The following is a 24,519-nucleotide window of genomic DNA, read 5'->3' on the forward strand; positions in this document are numbered from 1 at the left end:
TAAATTACTGTTATTTTAAATGGAAGATAGTTAACATCTATAATGATACTAAAGTTTTTCCTTGGGAATAATGTAGTTTATTCACTTTAGACATAAAACGTTAAAACTGATGATTTTTAAAAAAAGATTTATTTTTATGTGTTAATTGCAAAGGCAGATACACAGAGAGGAGATATGGAAAGATCTTCCATTCACCGGCTCACTCTCCAAGTGGACACAACAGCTAAAATGAAGCTGAATCAAAGTCAGGAGCCAGAAGCTTCTTTCAGGTCTCCCACGTGGGTTCAGGGTTCCAAGGCCTTGGTCAAACTCTACTGCTTTCCCAGACCACAAACAGGGGGCTAGATGAGAGATCGAGCAGCTTGAATATAAACCAGTGCCTATATGGGATCCCAGCAGATGCAGGGCACGTGCTTTAGCCACTAGGTTATCACGCTGGGCCCCCAAACTGATTATTTTTTAGACATGTTTTACCATTGGTAAAATACTTCAATTGTCCTGATCAGAAAAACAAGCATACATTCTAATTTTAAAACTTTTAAATTCATATAATATGAACAAATTTCATGTACTTCATATATTAATACTTAAGAGCATAATAATACTTTCCTTACTGCCCTCCCTCGTACACATGTTCCTACTCCCTTTCCCGTTCCTTATTTTTAAAAAATTCTTACAATGACATACTTTAAGTGTATTTCATAATCACAAGTTTAACCCTCCAATTCTGGAACATATATTCCTAGGCTGATCCAATACATATGCGGAGTCTTGAAACAATGTATACTATTAAAAAGCTATGCATAAGTTTCACAATGTATTATGCACCAAAATAAATTCAAAGCTTGCTCTAATATGCCTAAGAATCTATTTTGAAGCACTGAAAGAATAACACACTAGAAAGGAACCCTTTCTAAGCAATATGAGTTCTACAAAAGTTGAAACACGAACAACCACCTCCTTTGATAGAGTGACAAGGTGATAAAGTTACAGCCTGAAGTTGCAGACTACCCATATCCTTCTATGAGGAAAAAGTGAACCTTGTTTGCCACCTAAAGTGAAAAAACCCAAAAGATAATAGAATAGTCAAAGACAGACATTTCAGTTGGTTAAGTGTGCAGAACTCTGACTGAATTGGAGTGAATTTTATGCTTGATAGATTGGTTGCAGAGAACAACAGACTTTCAAGGAAATTTTTTTTTTAAAACTGGGATGAAGACCTTGAAGCACTTTCTGGAATAATTGGAACCAGAGATGAAACATGGCCTTACCAGTATAATCCGGAAGATAAAATATAATCAGAGCAATGGCTACCAAGAGGTGGAAGTGGAACAGTCAAACAAAAGCAAACTATCCCAGGGCAAAGGTCATAAATCTCTGCGCTTGCAAAATCAGTTTTCTGATTGAATTTCTGGAGGACCAAAGTAACTTCTTAGTAGGATATTTTGAAGAAGTCAAAGTCTCAGGCGAAAAAATGCCAGTAAAATCATCACCAGAGTCTTTCTCTGCCATAATTGTCCTACTCTATCATACCAAAATAAGGACAATTATCTGATATTTTCAATGGAAAGTCACTAAGCATTTACATTAAAACCGTAAGTTGGCTCCTTACGATTTCTTTCCTTAATCTTAAGGCAATCACTAAAGAGCACTGCATTGTTGCTTAACAATTTAATTTGGCACATGTAAATATGACATTCATTTCTTGAGGGATAGACTACAAGGCTGGTATTGTCACTTAGAAAAGTTCTTTCTGGAGAGATCCAAGACAGATAAATAGGTATTGGGCTCCTTTGAGACATGAAAGCGACAAAGAAAGGACTACAATGTTAAAAGTCTGACAAAAATTATCAGCAAAAAAAGAAAAAATCCATGGAACCTCTGTGTGGCATGAGGAGACAGCAGCTAGTCATAAAGTATGAGCAGACATCTTACCACAAGGTATCAAGAAATGAAGGCATTTGGAGCTGAGAGGGAAATCTACAGTCATCTATGACTTTTATTTCACCCTAGAGAATCGACTGAGTTCTGAGCACTGCTGGGTGTGGGGTAGTGGAACCTTGTTGCTTTGCTTTCCTTTCCTTCTCTCCCCCACCTGCTGAGAGCACAACACTCAGCTGCAAAAAGCCATATGGTGGTCCTCTGTACCACTGGTTCCATATCATAATCAAAGTCAGGACAATGTGTGGGGTAAAGGACTACCCTGCATCTTGCAACTATAGGAATTTGAGGGCATTAGCTCCAGAGCTATGCCCATGCACTCTACATGAATAAGGGGTATCATAGCTTTTGCAGGCCAACAATAGAAGCCCATGGAGATATGAGTTATGACCACACTACACCCTGAAACACCATTACTGAACAATTCATTCTTACTCTACCCAGAAGACATAGGGAAGCACCTACATGCATTCTGGATGTAAACTGTCAAAAGTAAAATCCCCTATATATTCTGGATTTATACTTCACGATTAAAACTGGGTCCAGGAAAGGGCTCATAATCCTAACAGTAGGGCTGTTGGTGCTATAATTCGTAGCACTGGCTGGACTCGCCTAGCAGGAATGGGAAAAGGGTCCATCCATACTGCACAGTCCCAAAGCCATAGTAACTGATGCCACAGACCAAGACATCACTCTGGTTCATCAATAGGACAAGGGGCATCCCTCAACACCAAAAAAAAAAAAAAAAAAAAAAAAAAGCGCCCCTGCTTATCAAATTCATTAAGGAGACTGACATCAAACATTCTGTGTTCTGTGTGTCAAAGATGCACACCCAAGGAAATTCCAAATCATCCAAATCATCTCAAAGCCATACCTCTATCCCTATAGAGTGTAGTACATCAGACCACTGTGTCACAGAATTCATGATTAACACAAAGAAACCAGAGAAAACGCTCCTGGAATCACCAAGAACTAAAGCCAAATCAACAGGTAAGTGATATCCTGCATTCCATCTTAACCATAAACTCTTTTACCCTAAAACTTACTGCATGAAAAAGGGAAATGTATACCAGATGCACAGTTGTCAGCTTAAGGACATAGGAGAAATGAAAAACAATGCAGTTTGAAACCTCCCAAGGAATACAACAATCCTCCAAATGTAACTATGAATGGAAGAAAATCTACGAAATATAAGAAATAGAACTCAACACAATGATTATAAGCAAACTCATTCTGATGCAAGAGAATACAGATAAACAAATTAAAGCAATGAGGAAATCCATGAGTGACATGAAAGAAAATATCACTGAACCCAAGTACCTATGAAACTGTGTCACATAATACAATGTAATTAATGAATAAATTTAAAAAAGGAAAATATCACTGAAGAGATACAAGTTATTAAGGATAGCCAAACAAAAGTTTTGGAAATGAAATCTTAATCTGTGAAAAGGAAACACTGAGAGCTATAACCACACAAGAGAACAAGCAGAACAAAGAATTTGTGAACTAGAAAGAACTTTGAAATAACCTAATCAGAAAAATTAAAGATAAAAGAATGAAAAAAAGACTACGAAGAATATGGAATACCATCAGACAACCAATATTCATGTTACATGCACTCCTTCGAGAAAAAAAAAGATAAAGGCATTTACAATCAACTGAATGAAATATTTGAAAATTCCCCAAGTCACAAAAAAGACAAGAGCATCTAGTTACAAGAAGTTCAAAGAACCCCAAGTAGACTCCATCAAAAAAATTTTCTCCAAGACATATTGTCAAATTGCCAAAAGTTAAATGCAAAGAGAAAATAACAACAGTGAGAGAAAAAAATAAAATTATAAATAAACAAAAACAATTACTCACATTATACTTCTCAGCAGAAACCCGCTAAGTCAGAAGACAATGAGATGACATACTCTAGATCTTAAAAGAAAACACTTCCCACCAAGAATATCATTTTCAGCAGAGTTAATCTCTAAAAGCAAAGGAGATGCCAGATTAAAAAAAAAAAAACTGAGAAAATTTGAATACCAGACCAACCTTGCAATAAATTACAAAGGGACTCACACACACACACGTCATCACAAAATTCACCAACAGAGCAGTTAGAATCATTATTCAATCAACAAAACTGCAGGTGTTAGTTCTTATCTACCACTACTAAGCTTCGATGCAAATGGACTTTATAATTTATAGTACTTTATAATTTAGTGTGTACAAATGACCTGATCATTTCTTTTTATTTGATTATTGTTCATAGCTGTTTTCTGTATTCACACTAAGATAATCTGTTTTTTACTTGTTAAACTTATTATTATTCGCTGAAATGTTAACACTTACTGTAGTATATCAATCTACAAATATTTTATCTTAAAGGTTAACAAAAAGAATGCTAGAAGGAGGGAGGATGGAAAGAAGGTCATTGTGTTTAGAGTTGTCTACAAATTCCCTGAATCATGTAAATACTAATTCAAAATAAATACTAAATTTTTTCTTGAATTTGATGGAACTGATGTGGAGAAATAAAACTTAAGTACTACTTTATATTTTTATTTCAGTTTTGAAAGCAGATGAAGTGACTTTCTTGCCTAATTTTACATTTGTGGAGCTTATGTATCTTTTTTTTTTTAGAAGTCAAAATGTTTTAATCCAAAATTTCCAAAAATTCTTTGGGGTGAATTCTTTGAATGAATGACCACATCTTCCTGGTTCTTTTACTGAGCAAGCTTAGTATGCCTGTCTGGATTTAATAGGTAGGTGTGACCTTGTTTGAGAAAAGCGTGTAAACATAAGGCCAGAATTTATTAGTCTCCGTCTCTGAAAACTCCCTCTCTGAAAACCACTCCTCGGCTCTTGTATAGTTCAATGATGGGCTTCGCAGCATCCTTATACCATCTTAGCCGGGCAGCAACTGCTTCAGGCTTATCATCCTCTTGTTGGACTAATGATTCACCAGTGATGTCATCAATTCATTGCACATGAGGTGGGTTGAAGTCCATGTTATACACTCTTCTGCTGGGAGGGTGAATCCAATGACGGCCGAGCCGACCTTTCAATGTCCCACACGGAATGTTCAAAGTGATCAGTAGATCCAGGTCACAAATTTTGTCTAGAGCTTCAGCCTGTACTAGTGTCGTTGGAAAACCGTCCAGAAGCCAGTGCTAGCCACTACTGCTCTCCAGTTCCGAGAGCATCAGGCGTGTGATGACATGATCTGGAACCAAATGGCTTTTCTCTAGGTATTGCTTGGCTGTATCACCAACTTCCGTGCTGGCCTTGATGTTCTCCCGCAAGAAGTGGCTGCTGGAGAGGTGCTGCAGGCCAAAGTTCTGGGCGATCACCTGGCACACGGTGCCCTTGCCTGAGCCGAGCGGCCCGAGGATGAATGACTGCTCGCAGGAGTTTGGAAGCCATTGCCTCGTAAAGGGGGCGGGCACGGCAGGAGATCCGCGAACTTTGTTGCTGGACCCCTGCCTTGGGCACTGTCTGCTAGCGAGGAAACTCGCCGGCTGCCAAGTTTATAAATCTATCAACCTTTGGTGATTCCAAGGGGTAAGCAATCAATAAGCTAATGTAATTACCACATGCAGAAGCTTTAGAAAACAGGTTGCTTTTCTTCTAATGCATTTTCTTGGAGACACACAGCACAAGTCAAAACTTAACAGCATGTAGTGGTTTGTGTCTTGAAGTCCTGGCATCCTAAATGCTTATTTTGGGGGAGAATACTGAGAGGAATAATCACAAAGATTTCACGTGGGAAAAGGTGGCAGACACACCACTGAGTACGGGAAAGAGGAAGGCAGATTGTTTTTTTTTTTACACGAGCCATCACTGAGCCCGGCAAATCCAGGAACCAAAACCTTCATCTGGGTCTCCCTCATGGGTAATGGGAGCCTAAGTACTTGAAGCATCCCCTGTTGTTTTTTCTCCAGGCCACCAGCAAAGACTGCAATGGAAGTGAATCAACCGGTACAGTGTGTCCACAGAGAATGCTAGAATTACAGGAGGCAGTTTAACTTGCTATGCTACAACTGCAGTCCCTAGTCATGGATTTTTCTTAGTTTCTGATTAAGTAAAAAATGTTTGCACTAATTTGGCTATTTGATTATCTTGTCATTTATAATTTTGCCTCATTACTTGGTTTTCTATTGAACATGTATCTATTAGTGTACCAATGTAATTCTCTTACCGTTTTTCAATTATATAGTTTAGTTACTTTCATATTGGTTGCCCTGAGGATGACAATTGGCTTATTCATTTTAACAACTCGGCTCACATGAATACTAGTTTAATATCAATTATACAATAAAAACCATTGCTTTTATATTTGTTCTTTTGTAATATAAATTATATCTTTAATATATTTTATCAACACAAAAATTGCTTTGTAGAGATGCAGCTATTAGAAAGCTGAAAACCTGCAATGCTATTTAAGTGAATCACCTCCAGTCTACCAAATGAAGTTATCATAAACCGCTCCCAAGTGGTATATCACAAAAAAGATTCTAGAACTGTCTTGTTTCATCAGCTCATTAAACTTTTTTCAAAAGATTGTAATAAGGATGTTCCTTTTTTTCTAGTTCTCTTTTCAAAAAACGATTATTATTTTCCATGGTACAATTTTACAGGTATAGGGAATCCTCCTATTCCCCCCTCCCTCCCCACCTTCCCTTCATACTATTTCCCCCCATATTATTTCAGCATTATAATTGTAAGTCCATCATTCTGAAACATTTCAGCAACAGTTACAAATTCAACAATATGCTAACCACATGCACCATGCACTGTAAATATAAGCAAAGGCAGAAATCTAAAATCGTATTACTGAGGTATATTTAACTGTCTGTTTCTGTAAAAGCTATGAAATACATTTGCCTGACCGAGAGGATCATATAGGATCGATGTTTATAATGGAAACAACTGACTATTAAATTCTAGGTGGTTACACTTAGCAAGAAAATATGGATAATCATTTGTATGTGTTATATGAGCTGTTCAATTTCATACATACCAATTTGAAGCCAGGGGAAAGTGATCATGCCAGAGCAAGGATCTACTTTCCAGCAAAACTATCTCATCAACACAAAGAGCTTAATTAAAATATATATAGATATTTGTCCCATCACTTAAAGTACAAACTGAGCTTAAATTGAAGCATTTTCTAACTGATATTCTCCTTGCCTCGAAATATTAAGGGCTGCTTGGTTTATAACTAATTTGATTAACAAACATGTTGTTTTTCAAACTTCTCCTCCTGGAAGCAAGGTGAAAACAGTCAAGAGAACGGCAGCCAGTGAAGGAAAGAGGTTGTGTTAATGACAACATGGATATCCTATTAACAAAAACTACCCAGAGCTGACTGCGCTTGAAATGTCCATATAAAAAGCCACTACTTTGAACAGCTCTTGATTTTTCTCTTTAAACAAGGAACAATTCAAGAAAGGGGCTCAAGGAGATTGGAAAAGAAATGTGTGTTGACAGATGGGTGAGCCTTGCAGTGCTATGCTGCCAGGTAAAATGAGTCAAGCGGAGCTGCGATCCGTTTCTTCTACAGCTGTGAGGCGGCTGCAGGCACATTTCACTACTTGTTAGTGCAGACCCAGTCCATTTGGAAACTGTCACGGGAAATAACAATTTGACATTTAATAATTCATTCCATGCTAAAGCCAATATTCCGGGATGGTATGTAAGGCATCCCACATCTAATAGGAAGAGCTTGAGCTATTACTGGCAAGGTCAAATATTTTACTATTTGGAATTAATAGTAAAAAAAAAAAAAAAAAGGAAAAGAACAGCTCTTTATATGCAGAGGACAACACATGGGAAATTTTGTTTCATTAAAAAAAAAAACTTAAAAGTTTCTTACTAGAGCGTACTTGTAGAGAAGGTTCATCTTACTCAAGGGATGAAGGTGAGTAAAGACCAAAAAAAAAAAAAAAAAAAAAAAAAACAAAAACAAAAATAGTCATTGGGATCAGTATTTCTTGTTATATGAATTCTCAAAACAGGCCAGTAAGCTTGGAATTACAAATGTTTCACACATAGAAAAGAAATGAGTTTATAAAAATACTAGTCTATTTGCAAAAGCCCAGAGAATAGGTAAATTCACTAGAATTAAGTCAGGTCTGTTCCACTCCAAAATTCTGCTTATCTTCTATTGCATCATGCTATTCTCCAGACATTGTCAATATAATTCAAGGTTAAGGATTACTGAATTCAATGATTAAAAAAACCAAGGGACAGAAGCAGTATCACATAAAACTCTGGCGGAATGTTACAAGCAATCAATCTACCGTTACGAATTTGTTCTAGCTACAAAAAAAAAAAAAAAAAAAAAAAAAAAAAAAAAAAAAAAAAAGCAGCAGCAGCAGCAGCATGCACTCCATGGCCCAGATTTGTCATTGCCAAAATTTGTCTCTTATATTTAAGGGTTCTTTTCTGACAAAGGGATTTAAGCTGGTTTAGAAAGACTCTGGGTTAAACAAAGTTAAACATTTTTTTTTCCACTGTTGAACTTTCAAAGCTTTTAATATGTTAATATGCACCAGTGACGTTCCAAGAGGTGCTATGGAAACGCAGGTTTTCTAAATGTATCTTCTCACAGGAACCTGTTTTACCAAATTTGTTTCACAGAACACCAGCTTGAGAAATTCTCTTCTGTGCTGTTTCAGTGACTGATGATGCCCAGTGTGAAGAAAGAAAACAGATTTGCTAAGGAAAGATGAGCAAGTGCTTGAGATCCTTGGAGTTAGGGCGATGTCTCCAAAAGCGGAAAAGGACACAGAATCTAGAATTGCTTGAAATAATCTGCTTTAAAATCTTGTTTATACTTGCCTGTGCTTGAAGCACCAAGAAAGGATGCCCTTTTGAGCCCTGACCACTCAGCACAGGTGACCAAGTCACAGAAAGCTGCTGGCACTATGCAAACGCAAAGCAACCTGCCTCACAGCTGTTGCTCCATCCACCAGTTTCAGGATTACATGAAGTAGGTGGTTGTTCAAATGACATGATTTGTGCCATTTTTCCCCAAATATCTTCCCCCTTCTCCTCCATTAGAAACCATGCTGTGTGAAATTCTTCTACTAGAGATATACACTTTGATTTGTATTATAAATATAGATTCTTTAGGTATTTTCCTCTCTGTACTTCCATTTAGAGATGCAAAAATACCCTCAGGAAGAAAAACATATAAATTCTCTTGCCACTGTTTATCAGAAATTTTCTTCTGTGCTAGAGAAATGGGGTATTTTATGTGGGAATGTGATAATAGATTTTTTGCAGGACACCAAACAAAAACTTTCCTTCTAACTTTGACTACTGGCACCAAGCCTGCAAAAATCCAATAAAAACAAATGAGAAAAATGCTTCCCTAAGTACTTTTTTCCTCTTAATAGACAGCAACATCTCTAGTTATGGGTAAAAAAATCAGACCAAGACACTTTACACTCAATGTAGAGTGTGTCACAAATTATATCCTTGACAAAAAAAAAAATCCATTTCATGATTTAAAAAATGCTATTCAAATACAAATTTTGAAAGCAGATTCATTGGATAACTAAAGGCTAAAATATGTGCTATTAACTATAAAGATAATGAGATTTTTATGGAAAAAGAATGAGCATGCTACAACAATCACAGCCAAGTACTGAAACAAAGATCTGAGCTCATGTGTTGAGTTTCCAAGCAGAGCACAAAATGCAAAGTGGTGGCTGCTCCCATGGGAACAAGCACCGCAATTGTTTTCATATCTTGTGCCAGTTCCAAACAATATATAGTGGCTGCTGGCCACCTGGAGCACAGTGCTGAGAATGATCCTGCTAAAACTGCTTCCAGGCTGGGTGCAATAGACTGCTAAGATCAATTTAGCAGTATCTGCCATGGGCTACAGCCATCTTACATGGGCATGGATGCAAGAGTTCTCTAAAGCCAATTTTTACCTAATACTAACAAAATCAAAGATCTGTATCTCACCTGCTTGCAATAATCAACAAAGTACATTCTCTACCGCTACAACATTACCATGTTTACCTCTTTTAACAAACAGGAACTACCTTGTCACATGGAAATCTTTAATTGGGGATTTAGTTGAGTTCAACCCATGTTTAATGGTTCAAAAAATAATTAACACGGGCTTAGTCTGAAGAATTATATATGCAGTGAGAATGTTAAAACACAGCCTGCTTAAATGTCTGAGAACTAAAAGGATCTATCTCGATTTGGTGCCAATTTCTGGCTCTACACCAGATGGGCCTACTAATGGCTGTGGTTCTGCGAGTTTTAAGAGGAATTGAAAGAATGGAAAACTTCTATCTTTATGCTTCCCTTCAGTACCCTCAGTCTCATTTTACTCATAAATACATCTCCTCAAAAATCAGAGGACTCTATGTTCTTTTCAGTATACCACTGGATTTTATGAATCTAAGATTATATTTAAATATATTATGTTTGGTGAGCTTTGCTTTTATCTCCAACAAATTGTCATGTTTTCCTTTAAGAGAACACTTTGCATTCTGTTGTCATAGTAACAAAATGTGCTAGTAGGCTGAAAAACTAGCATTTCCCTCATGCTTATTATTCATGATGCAGACACCATTTTCTCCATCACCTCCATCAGCACTAAGGGGTCTCTCCATTTAAATGTAAATTGGCCATACAAGGATAAGACACTTTTACTTTTACTAGCCAAGAAAGGTGTGTGTCCTCGCCATTTTTTGTTCTTTCGTCTCTACTTCTGATTTAGCACCTCCAGAAAGGAGGTGATCTTTAAATGTAGAAGGGACATTTCCTATTGTACCAAAATTCAGGAGCTTTCTAGGCCCATATTATGCAAAAAGAGTCATTTTTTTCTTATCAACAGAGGGAATAACCCTGTCTAACATCATAGACATAAACTCACACTTTTCAAAGTATTTGCACAAATGTCTCTACCAGCTGTCTCTCCTGGACTCTAGACAGGCTCAAAATGCAATGCCTTTTCTACAAGATTCAAAACAAAGGCATACGCAACCAGTCTGCTTCCGGTTTAAAAATAAGATATTCACACTTCCTTCAGGAGGAATCCATACATTTTTTTTATTTTTTTGGTGCAGTTAGGTCTCTGTGAGACCACACAGAAGGTCTGCCTCCCACAAATTGCATACCACCAGCCTTTCCTTAGACAACCTGCTCAGGGCATATTTTCTTCTTTCCAGAATATAGGATCCAATGAAGGCAAAGCTTCTGTCGATTCTGCATTATCATAGTATGAAACCTTACAAGAAAGTACATCAGTGAATGCCTGTTACTTTGCTTATTTTTACTTCTAGATATTTTAAAGAAAAAATGATTTTTCTGTTCAGTATCTATAGAATTGAATAGGACTGAGAACATGATCATTACAAATATTTATTTATTGAAAGACTAAATAATCATATGAGACTGAAAAATGGTTTCCTGAAGGCTTGTGAAAATCTTCCAAGGCTAGCCCAAACTCCATGCAATTACAATTTTAAGGTATTTTCATATCAGCTGCATAATCTTACAATTAGTCAGAAGGTTGTGTTCAGGGAAAAGAAATCTCCCCTTAAATCTAATACTAGTAAAAACTTCCTAAATTTCATGTTGTGCTTTCCTGCTTCAGTTGAGTACTTTCTTTTCCTTTTTTATTTGGTTATTCCAAATGTTGTTATTAAGGCTCTTGTAAGAGTTCATTTTCTTAAGATGTGTTTACTTGAAGTCTGAGTTTCAGAGAGAGAACAGAAGAGAAGAGAAGAGAAGAGAAGAGAAGAGAAGAGAAGAGAAGAGAAGAGAAGAGAAGAGAAGAGAAGAGAAGAGAAGAGAAGAGAAGAGAAGAGATGAGATCTTCAATTACTGGTTCACTCTCCAGATAGCCACAATGGCTTGGGCTGGCCCACACAGAATCCAACAGCTTCTTATAAGTTTCCCAGGTTATCCAAACCCACATTGAAGAGCTGGAAGAGGTTCCTGATTCTTGGCTTTGACCTTGCCCAGTTCTGGCTAAGTGAACCAGTAGATGGAAGATCACTCCTGTCTCTGCCCTCTCTTTATAACTCCATCTTACAAACACATACATATTTTAATCATTAAATACAGATTTCTGTATTCAAGCAGCTTTTTCTTGAATCTAATTGGAATCCCTGTAGCTAATATTCAAAACACTCCCTTTTTCCCTTTTCTGTCCTCTTTGATAATGAAGAACAACTACTAATTTCTATGACTGCTCTAATAACCCTGAGCACATATACAATTATATCACAGGATTCGTTGAGTATCAAATATAAAAATGGTGTTAGATTCTGGTATTCCAAAGAATTTATTCTAAAGGAGATCTTTAAAAACGAGAAGGTAAAAATGTGAAGGCTATCATGAGAATTAACATGTTCTATGTGGTCAAGACAGGGAGTGACAGATGGCCCAGAACCAAAATTATCTGGCTCCTAACCTATTGTTTCTACCATGAAATCATTCTATGAAGTAATAGCTCTATGGCACACATCTTAATTGTCTTAGTTTTGGGTTCTTGTGATGGGGAGCTTGAGATAAGAACATGAGTACAGATAGCTCATATTAGAAGTGATTAAAAAAAAGCCTAAATGAGTAAGTGAAGAGAAAGGACAGCTGGAAAAGTCAACTGAGTGTGTACTATTGAGTTAGCTACACCATGAACAGCAAAGGCTCAATTCTCTGGGAACTTTGAGTAATCATTTAGAAAGTGCCTCACGATTCACTTTCCAAAGGACTAGATAGTTGGAGCATTTATGGACTTATCTCCTATTCCACATTTTGTGAGGGTTAGACAAGAACTTAAAATTCCATCACATTCTCAGGCTGCATTTTTGTGTATGTTGAACATTTTTCCTATGCTTTGCAAAGACTGCTGACGTACAAATGCAGAAACTACAGAATAATTGAAATGAGATGAACTGTCACAGTAGTACAAAAATCAGGTCAATGCAATGTAAAGTGGTGCAATGTGCGATGGCCAGCTGTGTTATTTTTCACCAATATCTAGCTGTTTCTGCTTCCAGAGAAGTCTACATTTTTCAGTAGGGTGAGTTAAATGAAAATAAAATGTGAGCAGTGATACTCTATCCCTGCTCGTCTCAGGTAACTAAAAGCTCATATGCAATTCTCCAGTACCTTTCCCTAGCAATCATGAAGGAGAACTTCAGATGGTAAGGACAAAGCCCTCTAGTTTGTGGAGTCCTCATATAGGGGACAGCTACCATTAGGACTCATTCAGGATGCACGGGAGGCTGTTTCTAAATAAGAAACAGGCTTTGTCTTGATAAGTTATTGATATTTGAGATCTTGCTTTTATCGCCATAAACTTAGTCTACCTTGACTAGCATGGGTTCTGCCATCTGCAATTCATGGATTTACTATATTTCCAAAGTTGTAGGAATGGGCTATAGTGAGACTAGCCCAGGTCATCTTCATGTTCTTTTTGATGATTATCACTGTAATTATCTTGAGACCGATCATGATTAAGATTGAATTTCTAATGCTGGTAAAAAAAAAAAGTACAGATCAGATAGAGATACATATTCTGAACTTCACTACCATGATATGCTAATCATGAAGACAACCAGCCTCAATAAAGCTATAAATTAACTGATAAAACTGTTGTGGATTTAAAACTTTATATCCATATCTGCACTTTAAACAAGTACACCAAAAATCTGTTTTTACATATTACAATAGGTTATGTCCATTTGATGTTACTTCACTTACAACATTTAGCACAGCTTTGTCAGCCAAAATACATGCTGTTGCAGTTACTATCCCACTGATATTCCTTTACATGCTTCTCTTCTGTTCTTCTGTTGAGGGAAAACATACTTCCGTGCAGTGAGAATCAAGTCTTGACAGCTCTGAAAATACACCCACATGGAAGAGGTCCTAGTTCAAACTTCTGCTCTTACATTCATTTCTATGTAAGACCTATTGTGTTTGCTCTTGGACTTTCGCAACTCCTGTAATGATATATGTCTTTATCACTGTGCTCAAATCCGATCCAGTCTGTGAATCTACTTTCTCACCACAAGCTAGGTTGTGTTTACCTATTCCTACCCCTTCTTACCTATTTTAAACATTTCCTTTCAGCACTGGCATTAATGCAGAAAATGTATGCCACTGAAGAAAGAAACAGGCTCCCTACTGAGCATTTTAATTCTATTAAGATATCTGGAGGCTTCCCAAGTAGCTGAAAATTACACCTTGCTCCAGAAGTTTTGGTGAAGAAATTCCAATGCGCATTTGCAAATGTCATGCAAAATCATTCCAGAGATTCATGCCAGAAGATAAATGTGCCAGGATATATGCCTTTTGGTGCCATCTACTCTCAGGAATGAATTGGCCCATTTACTGCTGTCCTTTAGTGACATGAGCATGACCATTCCCACTGGGCAAAGTAAAGGAATGATGCTCAAATTTTCAACATCCTTCAAAATGATTCAGTATATTTGTGCCTAATGGTGACATTTAAGTCATGTTCTTGCCTATGCTGTAATTAAATTAACTCTAATTAGTTTCTCCCCATCTCACTTCCACCTGCACCCTAATGGTTCACATAATTGCTGTACTTTGATTTTCCATTCATCCTCTAAAAATCTGATTCATCTCATAAAGCAACTACTAACATGGTTGTTAAAAATAACACCAAAAGACACACAAAAGGGGTCAGGGAGAGGGAGGACTAGAATCATGGGATAATTTTCATTTAATTATAATGCTTTGCCATCTTACATATTTACTGGGTGTCTATTATGTGTGACAAGTGGTTCTAGGCATAGTTAGTGATATGGAATCATACAAACAAAATCTTCAGTTTCTGAATAAAAGACAATCCAGTATGTGATAAGCTATATAGAGAACTTCAGCTATAGGTGCATGCATATAGATGGATATTGAAACAATAGTAAAGAAAGAACTCTAAAAGAAATAACCTACATTTCCATTCAATCTTTGCTTTGAGAAACAAATTGTATTTTATCAGGCCCAGGCAGAATGATGGTGAAATATTTCAGACAAAGACAATCAACAGCACAAGCCAAAATATCAAAGTGGCAAATAAAAGCAAATATGAATACTTTGGTATTTCAGTTGATTGGAGCACATAACACACGAAGAAGAACGTTGCTTATAAAAACCAGACAGGCATACTTGAAGTGATATCAGAGAGCCTTAAAAAATGGACAGTTCCAACAGAGTTCAGTAAATTGTGCAATATACTGATGTTTTTGTCACTGAAAAGTCAGGTGATCAGACTTTCAGGAAAATTAACTTGAAGCTGTAGTACAATAGGTAAGAGATGAGTAGGGATGTGGAAACACATCTTTATTTTTATTGGAAAGGCAGATTTTCAGAGACAAGGAGATTAGCACACAATAAGCAGAGCTGAGCCGATCCGAAGCCAGGAGCCAGGAGCTTCTTCCCTGTCTCCCATGTGGCTACAAGGTCCCAAGCCTTTGGGCCATTCTCTACTGCCCTCCGAGGCCACAAACAGCAAGCTGGAAGGGAAGTGGAGCAGCCAGGACATGAATCCCGCTCATGCAAGGTGAGGATTTTAGCCAGTAGGCTATCGCACTGGGAATACAGACACAAAATTTATCCACCTACACTTATGTCATTATTTATAGCCAACAATAGAGGGGAAATAACTTTAAAAAAATTCTGATTTTCCCCACAATTCCACTAAGAAGCATTATGTCCTGGTGAGAGCATGGACTGGAAGTGTGACTATGCTCTTTCCTTGCCTATTCTCTCAGTTCCTGCGGAAGTCTTATAAGCATGTTGTCATGGTATGATTCTATAATTAAAATATATTCATTTTGTTTTGGTATAGCACTGCTCCTTAAGTCAAGTCAACTACTTTAGCATGAAAAGAATAATGTGTTCCAAGCCTACAGCAACTACGGGGCACACTGGATCATTTGCAATATGGTGTCAGTTTCCAAGGTGATGTATTCCTCAGAGATTCACGCTGACTTTTAGAATTTAAATTCTGAAAAACTTGTGATTCCAGTGTGTTTTAATAATGCAAGTCAGATGTAATAGGGCCTTGAATGAGTCTGATAGTATAAAAAAGGAAATAACAATGATTTTTATATCAGATATAATCTATAATAGCGGTTCAGCGATTTGAAACTTTTAAATTTGATTCATGATCAATAGGATTAATACAGAAATAATTTTGGAGAAATAGTAGATGAGGTCAGGAAACAGGAGAGATAATGAGATTGAGTCTTAAAGAAATTGAGGGGAGGGAAAATCAGCAACTTATATGTTTAACAAAAAAAAAAGTATTCAACTTCTGCTGCACATAAATCAATTGGGAATCTTTTACTAATGATGACTCTTGAGTAATACTGCACAAATCCTTGGTGTCTGCATTGTGATCTTAATGTATAAAATGTTTTGGAAAACACAATAAAAGCATTCATGGTGATCACAGTGAGATTCTTATTGAAGTTATGAGAGGGCTGACAATTATTTAGCAGCTATGGAAGGATACTAATAGAGTATCAGAGGATTCTACTTAATATCTGTGAGAAATAGATGATAAATAACCTCAGTTAAGGACGTAGCTTGTGGCTATTAACAGAACTAACTTCTGAAGTAATATCTAACAATTCAAATCATGCTGAACTACTTTTACTAGGACTTATTATTTAACATCATTACCAACATAATCATTATAAACAGCAGCAATCCCATCATCACTGTCATCACAAATATTAACCAACAGTGACTGAATGACTATTATGCACCATGCACTAGTCTGGACAAATTATAGAACATTTCATTTAATCTTCACAAAATCCTATGAGTTCCCCATTATATAAATAATTCAAACAAAGCCTAGAAAGTTTAAGTAACTTGCCCAAGAGCATATACTGGCTTAACTAGACTTGATTCCAACAATATCTGACTATAGAATATGACATTTGCATTGATGCCATATTCTAACCAGTCTGGTTTATTGCATTTAATAAGGACAGGAAAAAATTGGCATTAATTCATAAAGCATTTTAAATATTCAACTATTTTACTTGACTCATTCAGAACAAGTATTATGGCCTAGTTTTACATGTGAGAAAACTCACATGGGGAGAATTTACATAAATGCATTAAGGCCACATTTCATTAGTGGAGCCTGAGATTAGTCAACACAAATTCACAGGTCTCATACACTATCCTTGTGAAAGGCTTCCTGGACCCACCATCTCTCCCTGAGTACATGAAATGACCATATTCTATACTCCCAAAGCACTGCGTTTTACCAGCACTTATAACACTGCAACTGGATTATCAACTGTCCCCTTCACTAGACTATGAACTTGGAAAAGACTAAAATTTTGCCTCTCTTACTTGCTCTTTGCGTAAACCCTTAAAACTGCCTTGCATCTAGTAGGTGCTCAACCAAATCTGGCCAATTTATTGAACACATTGTACATGATATCATTCCCTATGTAAGCAATCTTACAATAGACTCAGTGTTACTTCTATTCCAACTGACATCAAGAAAGTAGAGAGACAAGGTCACAAGTATGGCATGCAATCACATAATTTTCCAGATTCTCAAAAGACTGAGAGGATAAACCTCCTGAGCCTCAGAACAGTATAAGTGAGGGCTTACACTGAAAATACTGATGACAAAATACTAAAAGTCATATATAACCACAAAAGGTCATGAATAGCAAAAGGACCATTAACAGTCAAAGAAATCCAGAGAAAGCAGAATAAAGTTAGACAACAGGCTTTCTAAATGTTACAAAGTGACAGTACCTAAGACAATATGATGCTTTAATTTAGAGCCCAGTTATACATTTATGTACATATAGTCAATTGGTTGTTGACAAGACTTTCAAGAATATAACCAAAAAAGTAATCACTTCAGTTAGTGGGCAGAATAGATGCCACATGCACTCAACATATTCTCCACTTGAATCCATTTTACAGTAACTGGGAGAATTTCATTCTTTTTCATGGTTGAATAATATTCCATTATATGTGTACGGCTATATCACATTCAGTTTATTCATCCATGTGATAACGGACACCTTGGTTGATTCTAAATTTTGGCCATTGTGAACAATGCTGCCATAGACATGGTGGTGTAGGTATCATTTGATGCTACATATGCATGTCTTTTGACTATATATACAGTAGTGTAATTGCTAGATCATACGGAAAATCTGTTTCTAGTTTTGATGAACTCTCCATATTATCTTCCACAGTGGTTGTGATAATTTACTTTCCCACCAACAGTGCATATGTTTTCCTCTTTCTCCACTAGTATATTCCAGATATTAATCCCATGTTGGGTAGACAGTTTACAAATATTTTTCATATTCTGATGTCTCTTCATTCTATTGATAATTACCTCTGTTGTGCAGAAGCTTCCAACTTTTATATAATCCCATTGGTGTGATTATATTTTAAAGGCTATTTTCAGAGTAAGCTGAAAGAGCTAACATAAAGTTTTAGCCTTAGTTAAAAAAAAAAAAAGCAAAATTAGACTTAGGCACTATCACTTATGGGATGCTGAAATGACATTTCAGGAAGAGCTCAAGTTCTGTGACCTGCCTTGTTGGCTTAGATACAATTTTCTGTCTGTCTGATGCTATACTCTGTTGCCAGGACACTCACCAGTCTGCAGTGGGTTTGGGTTTTGATAAGCAAAGGCAGAACATGACTGCTGGAGATTTTTGCTGGAACAATTTTTAATACTGAAATTTTGCATGTCATGATAGATCAAAATACAGAAAAATCTTCTGTTATTTTTTTAGTTTTCCCCAACAAGGTAACTCAGGACATGAACAGGCAAGGAGACAACCCTGAATGAATAGAAAGTTTTGAAGTTCAGATTCCAAGGCACTCCAAAAAAGGAAATAAGGCCAATAATTCATCATTCCATAACGGGGTCCCTCGTCCAGCGAGTGAAGCTCCGACACAGGTGCTTGCTCTTATGAGGATTTATTGAAGGACAAACTAATTACATAACATAACATAACAAGAAATCCAAGTATAATACAGAAGGGCAGTAACTACAGCATATTTACAGGCTTCCTCTTCTACTACTACTACTACTACTCTACCACTACTCCTCTTTGTTCTTCTTCTCCTTTGTGCTCTCTCAAACTTAGGTTAAAACCCTATCAACAGCCAATTGCAACAGGGCTGCTTGGCCACGCATCAAACACACCAATCACAGCCTTGATCACGCACACACACACCAATCACAACTCTGATCATGCGCACACCATGCAGACTGCATGAGACCTTGAACCAATCCTCTGCAACTTCCTAAAACTTGTTTACTGCCTTTGTGCCTTGAGAAGACAATAACAAGCGCCATCTTGGGGCAAAGTCCCGCTCTCCACAATTCCAAGGTTTTCATAGCAAAGGGTTAATCTGAGCAATTTCCTACATGATTCCAAGTACCACAAAGAAGGCATTTACACAAGCACCCTGGACCAAAAGCACTCTTTCTCACTCCACATTCTGTAAAGTATACAGTGACTTGCTACTGAAATTCAAGTTTCCAGAGGACGTTTAACACCTATAAACAGTCAGCTTCTGGGCTCTTGATTTCCGTTTGCAAAGGAACCTGAAAAATACACTTCTCCCTTCTGTCTCAGCTACCGTTTGACATTCTATTCAGTGACATAACAACTTGATCATACGGTTCCTTTGCTTTCATTATTTTGCTTAAGCAGATGCTCTCTCTCTCATCAAGACATCCTGCTTTCTTCACCCTTCCGTTATTCTTTTACAGTCAGTAAAATGAAGACCAAGATAAAGTCTTCCACTCCTATGATCCATGACTACAACTAAAAGATTCACATTTAATACAGAAAATCACAGAGCTAGGAAAATACTTCAAGGCTTATAAATTTGTGATAAATTATTCAATTGGCACTAGACACTTCCAAAATCAAGTTTCTCTAGTAAACTTCCTGCAAGGACTAGGTTTTTCTTTTCTTTTGTTAACCCACCAGATTCACCTCCCTTTTGGTAATCTCTCTTGAGGATGAATTTACCTTATATGCCATATAGAAAATAGCTCTCAGATAAACATTATCCTATGTTCTTTGTTAAATATTAAAGCTTACTTGTTTCTGTATTTACCTTCATTCCCTTCTTTCCAATTACAACAGAAAAGCGTCCTTCATGCTAAGAATGATCAAATCCTTTCAATGTGATGTGCACATCATCCCTTCCCACTTCTCTTCGGGACCTCTTTTCTCGGCTTCAGAAGTATATTTAACATCCATCTACCTGCCTGGCATTCATGCTTCTCACAAGTACCACAAGCTCAACATTTCCAGAACTGGATTATTTCTCCCTATCCCACCAAAAACATCTGCTCTGCTCCCCAGGTTTTTAATCTCTCTAAATAATACCTCCATCTACATGTTCCTCATGAATTTAAAAGAAAAACATTCAACCACCTTAGCAAGGTCCTACATTACCTACCACTGATACCCACATCTCTACCCAAGCTTCCTAACCACTGAAATGCAATCCCAACTGCTTTCAGTTCTTCAAATATATGTCAAGGCTTCAAGTATATTTCAAGAACTTTCAGTTATTCAAGTATATGTCAAGGCTTTGGTAATACTATTCCTTCTGTCTGGAATGTTCTTTTCCCCTAGCTAACTCCTACTTATTTCTTATTGACTAGTTTGCCTTTTTTAGAGTAGATTTTCTTAATTCAAATTAGATGTCTTCATATTTAAAATCTATTTCACTATGACAAGTTTACTTCATCATTATACCTAGCATAGTGCTGGTAAAAAGCTGGGATTAAATAATAAAGAAATAACAATGAAATATTTAAAATTCTCACTGTATATTATCTCATCAAGTACTAAAAATTGTGCCTAGTTGAACATTACATAATAAAGGACATTAGGATTGTAATCACTGAAAAAAACAGGTAGCAAAATTCTCAGCATTTATATTGTATTTAAAAATGTGTTAATACTCCTGTGAAAAATTAATAGTACCCTTAAGAAGGTTTAGTAACATAACTAATTTCAAATTAAATCTATAAAGTAATTTTTCCGTGCCAGATATAAAAAGAGTGATTTCAAATAGCAAGGGAAAACATGTAACAATTATAAATAATTTCAAGTTGCAGATGTCAAAGTAAATGTAACTATCAGATATTCTCTGAATGAAGCTACAAACAAAAAGGAGAATGGAAAATGGAGAAACAATTACATTATCAGGGAAGCTAAAAAACAAAAATAATCTAAACTCACAAACCATAAATAAGTTTGGCAATGCAAAGAAAATTTACCAGTTGAATGAGGAAACCAAGAGAACACAGGAGAACAGATCATTGCAAAAGCCTCAATAAAGAAGGGATGCACATCCTCAGGGGCCAAAGTCAACATTATGCTGTTATTTGAAAGGCATTCAAAATATTGTAGTTATTTCAAAGTCAGGAAATCCAAAGGCTGACCACTGTCACTATTTTTGTTAAGGACATAGTAGAAGTCCTAGAGGGCAAAATAGGCAAAAAAAAAAAAAAAAAAAAAAAATTACAGGTCTACAGCTTAAATATCAAAATAACAACTGTTATCATAGACAAATTAAATTGTTACAGAAAGTAACTTATGTTGAGAAAAATATCTTAAAGTTTACAGTTGCTCCTAAATGTGTCCATAAATTTAACTGAGATCCAAATAATGTGACTAATGGATATGTCACAGAAACTGGTAAGTTGTCTGCATAATTCATTTGGAAACAACATAGACCTTAAAACAACCTAGAAAATGTGAAAGAATAATAGTAAAGGAGAATTTGGCTTACCAGATATCTAAATTCACAATAAAATTACAGTAACTAAGAGAGTGGTTGCTGAGTCAATACTAATTCAAAAATTAGAACCAAATAGAAAGCCAAGGAATAGAGAAATACTGTTGTGACAATTTGATATATGATAGAGGTAGGACAGGTATGTCAGTGAAGGCATGATGTACTATTCAACAAATGGCTCTATATGATTAGTTATTAATTTATAAGGAATCTCCTACTCCATAAAGAAAAAGCTCCATGTGAATCAAATGTCTTAAATTTGAAAAATCCAACTGTGAAAAGATATAGAACATAAAGATTTTTTGCAACGTTAAAACAGGCCATTATTAAGAAAAATACACCATAAAAGAAACAGTCGATAAAAATGGCTACATTAAACCTAGGTATGTCACAAAACATTATAAATTTAAAAGGTAAATCATAGATACACAACAGGTATTTTCCCCATATATAAAATATATAATGGATTTGGATTGAGAATATATGTAGGATTTAAAAAATCCATAATCTTAAAAAGTCAAACAAAATGCACAAATATGAACATATATTTCACAGAATACCGAATTTAAATAGTTGTACAAAATAATGTATTAAACCATGTATAAACTAGAAAAATAGACAGCCACCTGCATAAACAGTAAATATATACTATTAGTTGGCAAGATACCTGGAAATTTATTCCTTTTAGGTTATAACTTTAAGGCACACAGACAATAATTCATAATGTTCATAACTGATAAATATATGAAAAAATGCAGATAAATCACAAAATTTCAGCAGAGAAAAGGATAAAGGAACACTTTTAGCCAGAGTTGTAATTGAGTGTCCTTAAACTATACTTAGGTAAATATGGCAATATGTTAGCATAGGTTAAATCAGAGTGGTTTCTATGCAACTTCATGGCAATCGTCTTCTGTATGAAGCATATCATAATTAAAATTACTTTAAAATTTTCTAAGTTTTAATGACTATAAGGAAACATAAATGATTATTTTTTTCTGCTTGACAGAAGGGAAGGCCTTTTCAATATAAAAGGAGATGAGAACAAATGCTCAGGATACTAGGCTTAAAGGAAATGCAAATAAAAACCATGATGAGGTTTTATTTCACCCCGATTATAAACACTTATCATTAAACTTTATTTTAAATAATAAATGCTAGCAAGGATATGGGAAAAGGTACCATAACACACTGGTGTTGGGAATGTAACCCAGTACAACTGTTAATAGAAGATACTATGGGGCCCGGCGGCGTGGTCTAGTGGCTAAAGTCCTCGCCTTGAAAGCCCCGGGATCCCATATGGGCGCCGGTTCTAATCCTGGCAGCTCCACTTCCCATCCAGCTCCCTGCCTGTGGCCTGGGAAAGCAGTCGAAGACGGCCCAAAGCTTTGGGACCCTGCACCCGCGTGGGAGACCTGGAAGAGGTTCATGGTTCCTGGCATCGGATTGGTGCCTACCGGCCCGTTGCGGCTCACTTGGGGAGTGAAACATCGGATGGAAGTTCTTCCTCTCTGTCTCTCCTCCTCTCTGTATATCTGGCTTTCCAATAATAATAAAAAATCTTTAAAAAAAAAAGATACTATGGAGATTCCTAACATCTGAAAATTAATGTATCATATATCCCAGCCATCTCCTGAGAATTTAATTCAATGAAATGACATCAGCATATGAAAGACTTATCTGTAGTTTCATGGTTATTGCAGCTCAGTTTATAATAGCTAAGTCACAGAGTCAACTCTAATGTCTATCAATAGATGACAAGATAAAGAAAATGTAACACACACGATACACTATTCAGCCATTGAAAGAACAAAATCCTGTATTTTGCAACAGAACAGATACAGATACAAATGGAAGCCATTATGATTTCTGAAACAAGCCTTGTCTTGAAATCACAAATAGCATGTTTTTTATTATATGTAATAGCTAATATACAATACAAAAATTATAGGTACTAAATATTTTTGTATTTTTGTGGAACTGTGATTATTCTATCCTTGTTTAATTTGTTCAATATCATGGTTAGTGGTGCATTAAGCCTGCTATTATAGAGTAGACTGAAACTAGATTACTTCAACATTAAAGAAAAAAGGCAGAAAGGAGAGGGATTAATGGAGGAAAAGAAGAAAGTTAAGTATGTCTATCTTCTTAGAATTGTACCTGCATGATAGCTCAACTGGCTAATCCTCCTGCTTGCAGCAATGGCATCCCATAGGGGCTAGTTTGTGTCCTGGCAGCTCTACTTCCCATCTAGCTCCCTGCTAATGGCTTGGGAGAGCAGCCGCGGATGACTTGATACCTTGGGTCCCTGCACTCATGTGAGAGACCTGGAAGAAGATTCTGGCTCCCAGATTCAGACTAGGCCAGCTGTGACCATTATGGCCATCTGGGGTAGTGAACCAGCAGATTGAAGATCTCTCTCTGCAACACTTCCAAGTAAAATTAATAAATATTTTTAAAAAGAGAAATGTACCTATGATATACATAAGATCTATTCTCTTTATACTAATACATTTTAAATACATAAAACATAAAATGGAAATGCAAATAGCAAAGGTAAAATTGGATGTGACTACATAAAATGTAAACATTGGGCCTGGCACAGTAGTCTAGTGGCTAAAGTCCTTGCCTTGCATCTTGCAGGATCCCATATGGGCATTTGTTTGTATCCCAGCTGCTCCACTTTAATATTAACATCAAGAAACTGATGATCTTCAAGGAATGAAATTATATAAATGACTT

General features: G+C 36.4%; 1 long non-coding RNA gene and 1 pseudogene across 2 annotated transcripts in view; both read right to left on the bottom strand.

The window, feature by feature from the left end:
- Positions 1–24,519, bottom strand: part of LOC131478554 (uncharacterized) — a 306,124-nt gene that overhangs the window by 197,851 nt on the left and 83,754 nt on the right. The window lies entirely within an intron of this gene.
- On the bottom strand, positions 4,672–5,358 carry LOC101529050 (adenylate kinase 4, mitochondrial-like; annotated as a pseudogene).

The sequence above is a fragment of the Ochotona princeps genome, chromosome X (assembly GCF_030435755.1).
Source record: "Ochotona princeps isolate mOchPri1 chromosome X, mOchPri1.hap1, whole genome shotgun sequence".
NCBI classification, from domain to species: Eukaryota; Metazoa; Chordata; class Mammalia; order Lagomorpha; family Ochotonidae; genus Ochotona; species Ochotona princeps.